A 13532-nucleotide genomic window follows, 5' to 3' on the forward strand; every position below is an offset into this window, starting at 1 on the left:
CACGTGGTCCTCTGTAGCTCAATTGGTAGAGCATGGCGCTTGTAACGCCAGGGTAGTGGGTTCGATCCCCGGGACCACCCATATGTAAAAATGTATGCACACATGACTGTAAGTCGCTTTGGATAAAAGCGTCTGCTAAATGGCATATTATTCTCTTTTTTATTTTTTTCTCACCTTTATTTAACCAGGTAAGCCAGTTGAGAACAAGTTCTCATTTACAACTGCGACCTGGCCAAGATAAAGCAAAGCAGTGCGATAAAAACAACAACACAGAGTTACATATGGGGTAAAACAAAACATAAAGTCAAAAATACAACAGAAAATATATATACAGTGTGTGCAAATGTAGCAAGTTATGGAGGTAAGGCAATAAATAGGCCATAGTGCAAAATAATTACAATTAGTATTAACACTGGAATGATAGATGTGTAAGAGATGATGTGCAAATAGAGATACTGGGGTGCAAATGAGCAAAATAAATAACAATATGGGAATGAGGTAGTTGGGTGGGCTAATTTTAGATGGGCAGTGTACAGGTGCAGTGATCAGTAAGGTGCTCTGACAACTGATGCTTAAAGTTAGTGAGGGAGATAAGAGTCTCCAGCTTCAGAGATTTTTGCAGTTCCTTCCAGTCATTGGCAGCAGAGAACTGGAAGGAATGGCAGCAAAAGGAGGTGTTGGCTTTGGGGATGACCAGTGAGATATACCTGCTGGAGCGCATACTACGAGTAGGTGTTGCTATGGTGACCAATGAGCTAAGATAAGGCAGGGATTTGCCTAGCAGTGATTTATAGATGGCGAGGACCAGCCAACGAGCGTACAGGTCACAGTGGTGGGTAGTATAAACGGTGACAAAACGGATGGCACTGTGATAGACTACATCCAATTTGCTGAGTAGAGTGTTGGAGGCTATTTTGTAAATGACATCGCCGAAGTCAAGGATCGGTAGGATAGTCAGTTTTACGAGGGCATGTTTGGCAGCATGAGTGAAGGAGGCTTTGTTGCGAAATAGGAAGCCAATTCTAGATTTAACTTTGGATTGGAGATGCTTAATGTGAGTCTGGAAGGAGAGTTTACAGTCTAACCAGACACCTAGTGGGTGCCAGCAGCGTTCGATTGAAGAGCATGCATTTAGTTTTACTAGTGTTTAAGAGCAGTTGGAGGCTACTGAAGGAGTGTTGTATGGCATTGAAGCTTGTTTGGAGGTTTGTTAATACAGTGTCCAATGAAGGGCCAGATGTATACAAAATGGTGTCGTCTGCGTAGAGGTGGATCTGAGAGTCACCAGCAGCAAGAGCGACATCATTGATATACACAGAGAAAAGAGTCGGCCCAAGAATTGAACCCTGTGGCACCCCCATAGAGACTGCCATAGGTCCAGACAACAGGCCCTCCGATTTGACACATTGAACTCTATCTGAGAAGTAGTTGGTGAACCAGGCGAGGCAGTCATTTGAGAAACCAAGGCTATTTAGTCTGCCAATAAGAATGCTGTGGTTGACAGTCGAAAGCCTTGGCCAGGTTGATGAAGACGGCTGCACAGTACTGTCTATTATTGATCGCGGTTATAATATCGTTTAGGACCTTGAGCGTGGCTGAGGTGCACCCATGACCAGCTCGGAAACCGGATTGCATAGCGGAGAAGGTACGGTGGGGTTCGAAATGGTCGGTGATCTGTTTGTTAACTTGGCTTTCAAAAACATTCGAAAGGCAGGGCAGGATGGATATAGGTCTGTAACAGTTTGGATCTAGAGTGTCACCCCCTTTGAAGAGGGGGATGACCGCGGCAGCTTTCCAATCTCTGGGGATCTCAGACGTTACGAAAGAGGTTGAACAGGCTAGTAATAGGGGTTGCGACAATTTAGGCGACTAGTTTTAGAATGAAAGGGTCCAGATTGTTTAGCCCAGATGATTTGTAGGGGTCCAGATTTTGCAGCTCTTTCAGAACATCAGCTGTCTGAATTTGTGTGAAGGAGAAGCGGGGGGGGGGGCATGGGCAAGTTGCAGCGGAGGGTGCAGAGCTGGTGGCCGGGGTAGTGGTAGCCAGGTGGAAAGCATGGCCAGCTGTAGCAAAATGCTTGTTGAAATTCTCGATTATTGTAGATTTATCGGTGGTGATAGTGTTTCCTAGCCTCAGTGCAGTGGGCAGCTGGGAGGAGGTGCTCTTATTCTCCATGGACTTTAGTGTCCCAAAACTTTTTGGAGTTAGTGCTACAGGATGCACATTTCTGTTTGAAAAAGCTAGCCTTTGCTTTCCTAACTGCTTGTGTATATTGGTTCCTAACTTCCCTGAAAAGTTGCATATCGCGGGGGCTATTCGATGCTAATGCAGTACGCCACAGGATGTTTTTGTGCTGGTCAAGGGCAGTCAAGTCTGAGGAGAACCAGGGGCTATATCTGTTCTTAGTTCTGTATTTTTTTAATGGGGCATGTTTATTTAAGATTGAGAGGAAATTACTTTTAAAGAACAACCAGGCATCCTCTACTGACGGAATGTGTGCATTGTGCTCACAGAAAAAATATGGAACTAAATGTTGGTCAATTAGTTGTTTAAAAAACGAAAAATAACAGACATTACGGTGAATTGCTCAGCGCTAGTGGAATGCCTTGTTATTGCTGTTGGCTGGTCTACAGATCTCTCCCTGACCTAGCTAGGTTACTAAACTCAACTCCATGGTGAAGGAAGTTTCTGATGAACTCCACCAACGGAGTTGAGCAGAGACCAGGCTTTGTGGAATTCAGCTCTGATGCCCTGAACCAGATCTAACCAGTCTCTGATTGTGTTGGTGGGAGTATAGAGATAGATACAACTTTGTGATCTGTAGACGTCTCATTAAAGCATCTGTGAGCGCACAGGCAACACCATTGAGGCCATCTCCATTTTGAATTTGTCTGTTTATTTCTACTACTTCTATGAGTTGGTAAACAAACTGAAAGGGGGCTTACTGCCACCTGGAGTGTGTTGTTTGAACAGGAATAAAGCCAAGGTTAGCCTGCAGTTATGGAACGTTTGCTCATGAGTATAATTAATTGGCTGATTCTTCCTGATGACCTGGGCGGAATTATAGGAAGTATTTGATACACTGCCGATTTTGCAGGTTTTCCTACTTACAAAGCGTGTAGAGGTCTGCCATTTTTATCATAGGTACACTTCAACTGTGAGAGACGGAATCTAAAACAAAAATCCAGAAAATCACATTGTATGATTTTTAAGTAATTAATTTGCATTTTATTGCATGACATAAGTATTTGATACATCAGAAAAGCAGAACTTAATATTTGGTACAGAAACCTTTGTTTGCAATTACAGAGATCATACGTTTCCTGTAGGTATTGACCAGGTTTGCACACACTGCAGCAGGGATTTTGGCCCTCCATACAGACCTTCTCCAGATCCTTCAGGTTTCGGGGCTGTCTCTGGGCAATACGGACTTTCAGCTCCCTCCAAAGATGTTCTATTGGGTTCAGGTCTGGAGACTTGCTAGGCCACTCCAGGACCTTGAGATGCTTCTTACGGAGCCACTCCTTAGTTGTCCTGGCTGTGTGTTTCGTGTCGTTGTCATGCTGGAAGACCCAGCCACGACCCATCTTCAATGCTCTTACTGAGGGAAGGAGGTTGTTGGCCAAGATCTCGCGATACATGGCCACATCCATCCTCCCCTCAATACGGTGCAGTCGTCCTGTCCCCTTTGCAGAAAAGCATCCCCAAAGAATGATGTTTCCACCTCCATGCTTCACGGTTAGGATGGTATTATTGGGGTTGTACTCATCCTTCTTCTTCCTCCAAACACGGCGAGTGGAGTTTAGACCAAAAAGCTCTATTTTTGTCTCATCAGACCACATTACCTTCTTCCACTCCTCCTCTGGATCATCCAGATGGTCATTGGCAAACTTCAGACGGGCCTGGACATGCGCTGGCTTGAGCAGGGGGACCTTGCGTGCGCTGCAGGATTTTAATCCATGACGGCGTAGTGTGTTACTAATGGTTTTCTTTGAGACTGTGGTCCCAGCTCTCTTCAGCTCATTGACCAGGTCCTGCCGTGTAGTTCTGGGCTGATCCCTCACCTTCCTCATGATCATTGATGCCCCACGAGGTGAGATCTTGCATGGAGCCCCAGACCGAGGGTGATTGACCTTCATCTTGAACTTCTTCCATTTTCTAATAATTGCGCCAACAGTTGTTGCCTTCTCACCAAGCTGCTTGCCTATTGTCCTGTAGCCCATCCCAGCCTTGTGCAGGTCTACAATTTTATCCCTGATGTCCTTACACAGCTCTCTGGTCTTGGCCATTGTGGAGAGGTTGGAGTCTGTTTGATTGAGTGTGTGGACAGGTGTCTTTTATACAGGTAACGAGTTCAAACAGGTGCAGTTAATACAGGTAATGAGTGGAGAACAGGAGGGCTTCTTAAAGAAAAACTAACAGGTCTGTGAGAGACGGAATTCTTACTGGTTGGTAGGTGATCAAATACTTATGTCATGCAATAAAATGCAAATTAATTACTTAAAAATCATACAATGTGATTTTCTGGATTTTTGTTTTAGATTCCGTCTCTCACAGTTGAAGTGTACCTATGATAAAAATTACAGACCTCTACATGCTTTGTAAGTAGGAAAACCTGCAAAGTCGGCAGTGTATCAAATACTTGTTCTCCCCACTGTAGTTGACTACTTTCAAATTGTAAAAGTCTCAATGGTGATGCCCATGCTAAAACAGGCTTTTGGGCACTAGAGACCTCTACATGGTAGGTAGCTAATCTTGACGCAGGTCATGTAGGGAATGACTGCAGATTGGAATATAACAAAATTATCCCATTCTGGAGCGCTTCATTCAACCCTTCATTCACTTCTAATGTGTTATATTTATTTAACATTATATTGTAACGGCAAAGTAATTCAGTGTTTTTAATTACAACTGTTGTTAAGAGACTGTAATAATGCTGAAATACCAAGAAACTAAACCAGTGGTTCTTAATCCTGGTGCGGGGTGCACATCTTTTGTTTTTGCCTTAGCACTCAGAGGTTGCGTTAACGCAGAATTCTGCATTTTTCACGCTGAAAAGAGAACAGATACCGTATAGAAAATATCTTGCTGCGTTTTTGTAAATGCAGATCTAAAAAGCGCATATTTGTATTTTCTGCTCGGCTTCATACTAATTATTTGCTTCAGTTGCACTTCTCCAATATGAGGAGAAATCTTTGCTCTCATCTTTAGACCAATCAAATTCCAGCATTCACAAATGGGGCATTGTGCATTCGATCAGCAGACTTAACTCTGACCGTGTACTTCTCGCCTGTGACGTTTCTCTCCGGTAGCAAGTTACAATGCAAGATTAACTTCAAGCAAAACATTAGGAAATGTAGCTGGCTACATTCTTTCTATGGCCATGCATCGTCTTTGCAGAAAATAACTTGCTCTTTCATTGTAAGTTAATTTACTAAATGTGGCTGATAGCCAAATAGCGTTGCACTTCTGTTGTCTGATTTAAATGAAGCTACTTTCTGCCGGTTGTTTTGCATTCATTTATTTTGTGTGATGAAATAATATAGTTGAACGTCCCCTGATCACTCTATTGAAGCAAAACCCACTGCTGCCTTTCAATAAAAAACGCAGGTGAAATGGTTTAAAAACGCACATTTTTGGTCTGTGTTTTTAAAATGCAGATTTGTGAAAGTTAACGCTAACCCCTGGCACTACACAGCTGATTCAAATGATCAATTCATCATCAAGCTTTGGTGATTTGAATCAGGTGTTTAGTGCTAAGGCAAAAACAAAAATGTGCAGCCCTTGGGGTCCCCAGGGCCAGGATTAAGAACCACTAAACTAATAAGCCTACATAGACCTATAGGTAACTGCCAAAATAAAGGAAACACTTGAGTAAATTAGCATTCTGGCTGCTCTGTTATGGTGTGGGGTGCATTTTCCTGGCATGGTTTAGGTCCACTCAACCCCTTAGAGACCAAGGTAAACGCCAATAAATACACAGACATTCTGAGTGATGACCTTCAACCTATGGTGAATAATTTCTGTCCCGATGGGAGTGGTCTCTTCCAGGATGACAATGCCCCCATCCACGGTGCGCGAGTGGTCACTGAATGAAAAAGTGAGATGAGGAGGCTGCAGATTGCACCAAACAAAGCAGCAAGGGTTATTTTAAGGTGGAGATGTTGTCATTCACAATGCTCTCAGGTGGTCATCAATCAACAAGATAATTGAAGAAAAAAACAACATGTTTATTTCCTTTCACATTTAGATTCAGAAATTGAATAATTTATCTGAGCAAACCAGAAACCTTTTAAATATATATATTCATACAAGACTTTAGTACCACTTTATATAATACATGTGAAGGTTGTGCAGGACTATGGTAGATGAAGGAACCAGCCTAACTGTTCAGAGAGTATTTATCTGGTCAATATGGCAGTGTATTATGTCTGTTTGTAACAGTGTGTTAAATGTGGACATGGGATTGTATTATACATTTTATTTTAATGTTTAAGGACTCTTGGAAGATTAGTCCAAATGAGGACTAAAGGAGATCCTAATAAAATGGTTTGATGAGCATGAAAACGATGTAAGCCATATACCATGGCCGTCTCAGTCACCAGATCTCAACCCTGTTGAACACTTATGGGAGATTCTGGAGCGGCGCCGGAGTCAGCGTTTTTAGACATCTTGTAATGTTTTTTGTATAAAAATAAATAAATAATTAAATTATTGCTCAGTTTGAACAAATTAATAATTTGCAATTAATCACAGCAAATCCTGCGAGTTAACTTTATTCGTTTTTTTTATCACTTGACAGCTGTTTTCCACCACCGTCTACAAAACAATAAATGATGAAATTTCTCGTGGAAGAATGGTGTCTCATCCCTGCAATAGTTTCAGACACTTGTAGAATCTATGCCAAGGCGCATTGAAGCTGTTCTGAAGGCCCGTGGTGGCCCAGCACCCTATTAAGACACCTTATGGTGGTGTTTCCTTTATTCTGGCAGTTACATGTAGCATTACATTTGCCTGTGGTAGCTTTATCTCTAAGACACTTCATGTTGGTGTTTTCTTTATTCTGGCAGTTACATGTAGCATTACATTTGCCTGTAGTAGCTTTATCTCTAAGACACTTCATGTTGGTGTTTCCTTTATTCTGGCAGTTACATGGAGCATTACATTTGCCTGTAGTAGCTTTATCTCTATTGAAACACTTCATGTTGGTGTTTCCTTTATTCTGGCAGTTACATGTAGCAATACATTCGCCTGCGGTAGCTTTATCACAGATCTGTTTGTGTTGTATCGCAAACTTCAAAGTTTGTTGTTGTCACTGACAAACGGCTAAAGTGTTTGAAATGAGACCCCGCCGTCGTTCAATTAATTTCCAATCTTTAGCTTAAATTCAAATCACTTGTATTTCCTGAGAGGGAACTTCATGGCGGGTTGATAGATACAAGACCCATAGCAACACATAGTCACATAGAACACAAAAACATGTACAGTATAATGCATGGCATCAATTATAAAATACCTATCACATTACACATTTAGTAATGACAGAATGCATTTGAAACCACCACAGTAACACTTTTGTATGACTTAGTCATTCTCTTATCGATAGGAGTGGGAGAAAAGGTGATCATGCATTGATAAGCACACCAAAGACTGTATTAACGATAAGTAGCCTAATAAAATAAATACTGCACTTCTAAATGACTAACTTCTTGTAGCAGGCATTATAGAAAATGAACGCACAAGCCCATGTGCTAGTGAGTATCCAGCTACAGTGAGGGAAAAAAGTATTTGATCCCCTGCTGATTTTGTACGTTTGCCCACTGACAAAGAAATGATCAGTCTATAATTTTAATGGTAGGTTTATTTGAACAGTGAGCGACAGAATAACAACAAAAAAATCCTGAAAAACGTATGTCAAAAATGTTATAAATGGATTTCCATTTTAATGAGGAAAATACAGTGGGGGAAAAAAGTATTTAGTCAGCCACCAATTGTGCAAGTTCTCCCACTTAAAAAGATGAGAGAGGCCTGTAATTTCCATCATAGGTACACGTCAACTATGACAGACAAATTGAGATTTTTTTGGCTCTCACAGATCTGTAACTTCTTCTTTGAGGCTCCTCTGTCCTCCACTCATTACCTGTATTAATGGCACCTGTTTGAACTTGTTATCAGTATAAAAGACACCTGTCCACAACCTCAAACAGGCACACTCCAAACTCCACTATGGCCAAGACCAAAGAGCTGTCAAAGGACACCAGAAACAAAATTGTAGACCTGCACCAGGCTGGGAAGACTGAATCTGCAATAGGTAAGCAGCTTGGTTTGAAGAAATCAACTGTGGGAGCAATTATTAGGAAATGGAAGACATACAAGACCACTGATAATCTCCCTCGATCTGGGGCTCCACGCAAGATCTCACCCCGTGGGGTCAAAATGATCACAAGAACGGTGAGCAAAAATCCCAGAACCACACGGGGGGACCTAGTGAATGACCTGCAGAGAGCTGGGACCAAAGTAACAAAGCCTACCATCAGTAACACACTACGCCGCCAGGGACTCAAATCCTGCAGTGCCAGACGTGTCCCTCTGCTTAAGCCAGTACATGTCCAGGCCCGTCTGAAGTTTGCTAGAGTGCATTTGGATGATCCAGAAGAGGATTGGGAGAATGTCATATGGTCAGATGAAACCAAAATATAACTTTTTGGTAAAAACTCAACTCGTCGTGTTTGGAGGACAAAGAATGCCGATTTGCATCCAAAGAACACCATACCTACTGTGAAGCATGGCGGTGGAAACATCATGCTTTGGAGCTGTTTTTCTGCAAAGGGACCAGGACGACTGATCCGTGTAAAGGAAAGAATGAATGGGGCCATGTATCGTGAGATTTTGAGTGAAAACCTCCTTCCATCAGCAAGGGCATTGAAGATGAAACATGGCTGGGTCTTTCAGCATGACAATGATCCCAAACACACCGCCCGGGCAACGAAGGAGTGGCTTCGTAAGAAGCATTTCAAGGTCCTGGAGTGGCCTAGCCAGTCTCCAGATCTCAACCCCATAGAAAATCTTTGGAGGGAGTTGAAAGTCTGTGTTGCCCAGCGACAGCCCCAAAACATCACTGCTCTAGAGGAGATCTGCATGGAGGAATGGGCCAAAATACCAGGAACAGTGTGTGAAAACCTTGTGAAGACTTACAGAAAACGTTTGTCCTGTGTCATTGCCAACAAAGGGTATATAACAAAGTATTGAGAAACTTTTGTTATTGACCAAATACTTATTTTCCACCATCATTTGCAAATAAATTCATTAAAAATCCTACAATGTGATTTTCTGGATTTTCTTTTCTCATTTTGTCTGTCATAGTTGACGTGTACCTATGATGACAATTACAGGCCTCTTTCAACTTTTAAAGGGGGAGAACTTGCACAATTGGTGGCTGACTAAATACTTATTTCCCCCACTAAGTATTTGACCCCTCTGCAAAACATGACTTAGTACTTGGTGGCAAAACCCTTGTTGGCAATCACAGAGGTCAGACGTTTCTTGTAGTTGGCCACCAGGTTTGTCCCACTCCTCTTTGCAGGTCTTCTCCAAGTCATTAAGGTTTCGAGGCTGACGTTTGGCAACTCGAACCTTCAGCTCCCTCCACATATTTTCTATGGGATTAAGGTCTGGAGACTGGCTAGGCCACTCCAGGACCTTAATGTGCTTCTTCTTGAGCCACTCCTTTGTGGCCTTGGCCGTGTGTTTTGGGTCATTGTCATGCTGGAATACCCATCCACGACCCATTTTCAATGCCCTGGCTGAGGGAAGGAGGTTCTCACCCAAGATTTGACGGTACATGGCCCCGTCCATCGTCCCTTTGATGCGGTGAAGTTGTCCTGTCCCCTTAGCAGAAAAACACACCCAAAGCATAATGTTTCCACCTCCATGTTTGACGGTGGGAATGGTGTTCTTGGGGTCATAGGCAGCATTCCTCCTCCTCCAAACACGGCGAGTTGAGTTGATGCCAAAGAGCTCGATTTTGGTCTCATCTGACCACAACACTTTCACCCAGTTCTCCTCTGAATCATTCAGGTGTTCATTGGCAAACTTCAGACGGGTCTGTATATGTGCTTTCTTGAGCAGGGGGACCTTGCGGGCGCTGCAGGATTTCAGTCCTTCACGGCGTAGTGTGTTACCAATTGTTTTCTTGGTGACTATGGTCCCAGCTGCCTTGAGATCATTGACAAGATCCTCCCGTGTAGTTCTGGGCTGATTCCTCACCGTTCTCATGATCATTGCAACTCCACGAGGTGAGGCCTTGCATGGAGCCCCAGGCCGAGGGAGATTGACAGTTATTTTGTGTTTCTTCCATTTGCGAATAATCGCACCAACTGTTGTCACCTTCTCACCAAGCTGCTTGGCGATGGTCTTGTAGCCCATTCCAGCCTTGTGTATGTCTACAATCTTGTCCCTGACATCCTTGGAGAGCTCTTTGGTCTTGGCCATGGTGGAGAGTTTGGAATCTGATTGATTGCTTCTGTGGACAGGTGTCTTTTATACAGGTAACAAGCTGAGATTAGGAGCACTCCCTTTAAGAGTGTGCTCCTAATCTCAGCTCATTACCTGTATAAAAGACACCTGGGAGCCAGAAGTCTTTCTGATTGAGAGGGGGTCAAATACTTATTTCCCTCATTAAAATGCAAATCAATTTATAACATTTTTGACATGCGTTTTTCTGGATTTTTGTTGTTATTCTGTCTCTCACTGTTCAAATAAACCTACCATTAAAATTATAGACTGATCATTTCTTTGTCAGTGGGCAAACGTACAAAATCAGCAGGGGAACAAATACTTTTTTCCCTCATTGTAATCTTTATATTTCAAGTTTAGCCAAGTTTAGCCAATTTGAATCTATTTGCTAGAACAAGGTTGAACAGTTGAATTGATATGAACACACCCTTCTGTCCATCGCCAACTGTTTGAACAACATGCTAGCCTGTCCACTTTGTTCAGATGTTGAAATCAAGTGGCCTACCTTATTTCTCAGAATGAGAACGAGCTGCCAGTTCCTTATATAATTGTGTTTTATTCTTATTGCACATTTATAAAACACAGACTAGACAGCTAGTATAACGGTCTTTGGCTAAAATGCTGCTAGTGGTCAAACTGAAAAATACTTTTACAGAATCAACGTTCATTGATACTCCTGTTTTAGTAGTGTCTGCTCTGCGTGCAATTTGAGATTAACTTCTCGTTTACAGTAAAATAATGTCTCAATGCTTTCGGTGTCCATATGACCGATTCTGTTGGACCAAACCTAAATGCAAAGAGCGAGTTGAAACCGCTTGTCAGAGAGGAAGAAGTGATCTCTTGTGAGCGGCAGGGGGAGGGGCTTGTGTGTGTGTGTAAACAGAGAGGAAGAGGTGAAGCGAGAAGTTTCACTCTCGCCCAAATCTGTCCAAAATACAGTGCCTTTGAAACGTATTCAGACCCCTTGAATAAAAAAAAAAAATGTTATTATAAAATTGATTAAATTATTTTTTTCCCTCATCAACACAGTAATGACAAAGCAAAAACAGGTTTTTAGACATTTTTGCTAATTTATAATTAAAAAAAACAGGAAATATCACATTTATATAAGTATTCACACCCTGGACTCAGTACATTGTTGAAGCACCCTGGGCAGCGATTACAGCCTTGAGTTTTCTTGGGTATGATGTTACAAGCTTGTTACACCTGTATTTGGGGAGTTTCTCCCATTCTTCTCTGCAGATCCTCTCATGTTTGATCAGGTTCAAGTCCAGGCTCTGGCTGGGCCACTCAAGGATCCTGACTAGTCTCCCAGTCTCTGCCACTGAAAAACATCCCCACAGCATGATGCTGCCACCACCATGCTTCACCGTAGGGATGGTGCCAGGTTTCCTCCAGACGTGACGTTTGGCATTCAGGCCAAAGAGTTCAATCATGGTTTCATCAGACCAGAGAATCTTGTTTCTCATGGTCTGAGAGTCTTTAGGTGCCTTTTGGCAAACTCCAAGTGGGCTGCATGTGCCTTTTACTGAGGAGTGGCATCCGTCTGGCCACTCTACCATAAAGGCCTGATTGGTGGAGTGCTGCAGATATGGTTGTCCTTCTGGAAGGTTCTCCTATCTCCACAGAGGAACTCTGGAGCTCTGTCAGTGACCATCGGGTTCTTGGTCACCTCCCTGACCAAGGCCCTTCTTCCCCGATTGCTCAGTTTGGCCGGGCGGCCAGCTCTAGGAAGAGTCTTGGTAGTTCCAAACTAATTCCATTTATGAATGATGGAGGCCACTGTGTTCTTGGGGACCTTCAATGCTTTTTGGTACCCTTCCCTAGATCGGTGCCTTTGACACAATACTGTCTCTGAGCTCTACGGACAATTCCTTCAGCCTCGTGGCTTGGTTTTTGCTCTGACATGCACTGTCAACTGTGGGACCTTATATAGACAGGTGTGTGCCTTTCCAAATCATATCCAATCAATTGAATTTACCACAGGTGGACTCCAATCAAGTTGTAGAAACATCCAAAGGATGATCAATGGAAACAGGATGCACCTGAGCTCAATTTCGAGTCTCATAGCAAAGGGTCTGAATACGTACAGTGGGGAGAACAAGTATTTGATACACTGCCGATTTTGCAGGTTTTCCTACTTACAAAGCATGTAGAGGTCTGTAATTTTTAAATACTTGTTCTCCCCACTGTATGTAAATAAGGTATCAGTTTTTTATTTTTAATAAATTAGCAAACATTTTTAAAAAACTGTTTTCGCTTTGTCATTATGGGGTTTTGTGTGTAGATTGCTGAGGATTTTTATTTATTTAATCCATTTTAGAATAAAGCTGTAACGTAACAAAATGTGGAAAAAGTCAAGGGGTCTGAATACTTTTCGAATGCACTGTAAGCCCAATACGTTTCTATGCCCTTATGTTGAACCTAAGCTTGTCGCCTGCCTTCCCTCCTTTGGGACAACGACTCCCATTGTTATGGCGGAGACATGAGCATCTCGTCATTATATTATATTATATAGATCTCTGGTGTAAATGGGGAAGTGCACACAGGAGGGGCTTGGTGTCAGGAGGAGGGGCTTGGTGTCACAGGAGTGAAGGAGATGAGACCAAAAATACAACATAAACGCTCGGAAAAACAAAAAGATGTAAAAATAAAAATTGATTCTTGCGAAACAAACATTTGGAATATCACGCAAAAACACGCACTATAATTAATCTAATACATTTGATATATCGCCCAGCCCTGTTGTTGTTACTTATATACGACTGTAATATGTTGTCTCACCTAGCTATCTTAAGATGAATGCCCTAATTGTAAGTCTCTCTGGATAAGACGTCTGCTAAATTACTAAAATGTCAATGTAAAATAATTAATGTCTCAGTGAAGAGTTCTTCTAGCCAAATGCATTTACAAGCCTGCTGGAGTTAGCGGCAGGCGGACGAGCAATATCCACCGCAAATAGTCTGGGTAGCCATTTGATTAGATGTTCAGGAGTCTTATGGCTTGGGGGTAGAAT

The 13532-nt window shown here is 42.5% G+C and overlaps 1 protein-coding gene across 3 annotated transcripts in view; it reads left to right on the forward strand.

Annotated features, from left to right (window-relative positions):
* Window positions 1-13532, forward strand: part of LOC311115150 (uncharacterized protein) — a 32920-nt gene that overhangs the window by 1179 nt on the left and 18209 nt on the right. The window lies entirely within an intron of this gene.

Source organism: Coregonus lavaretus (assembly GCF_964263955.1).
Source record: "Coregonus lavaretus genome assembly, contig: HAP1_SCAFFOLD_200, whole genome shotgun sequence".
NCBI classification, from domain to species: Eukaryota; Metazoa; Chordata; class Actinopteri; order Salmoniformes; family Salmonidae; genus Coregonus; species Coregonus lavaretus.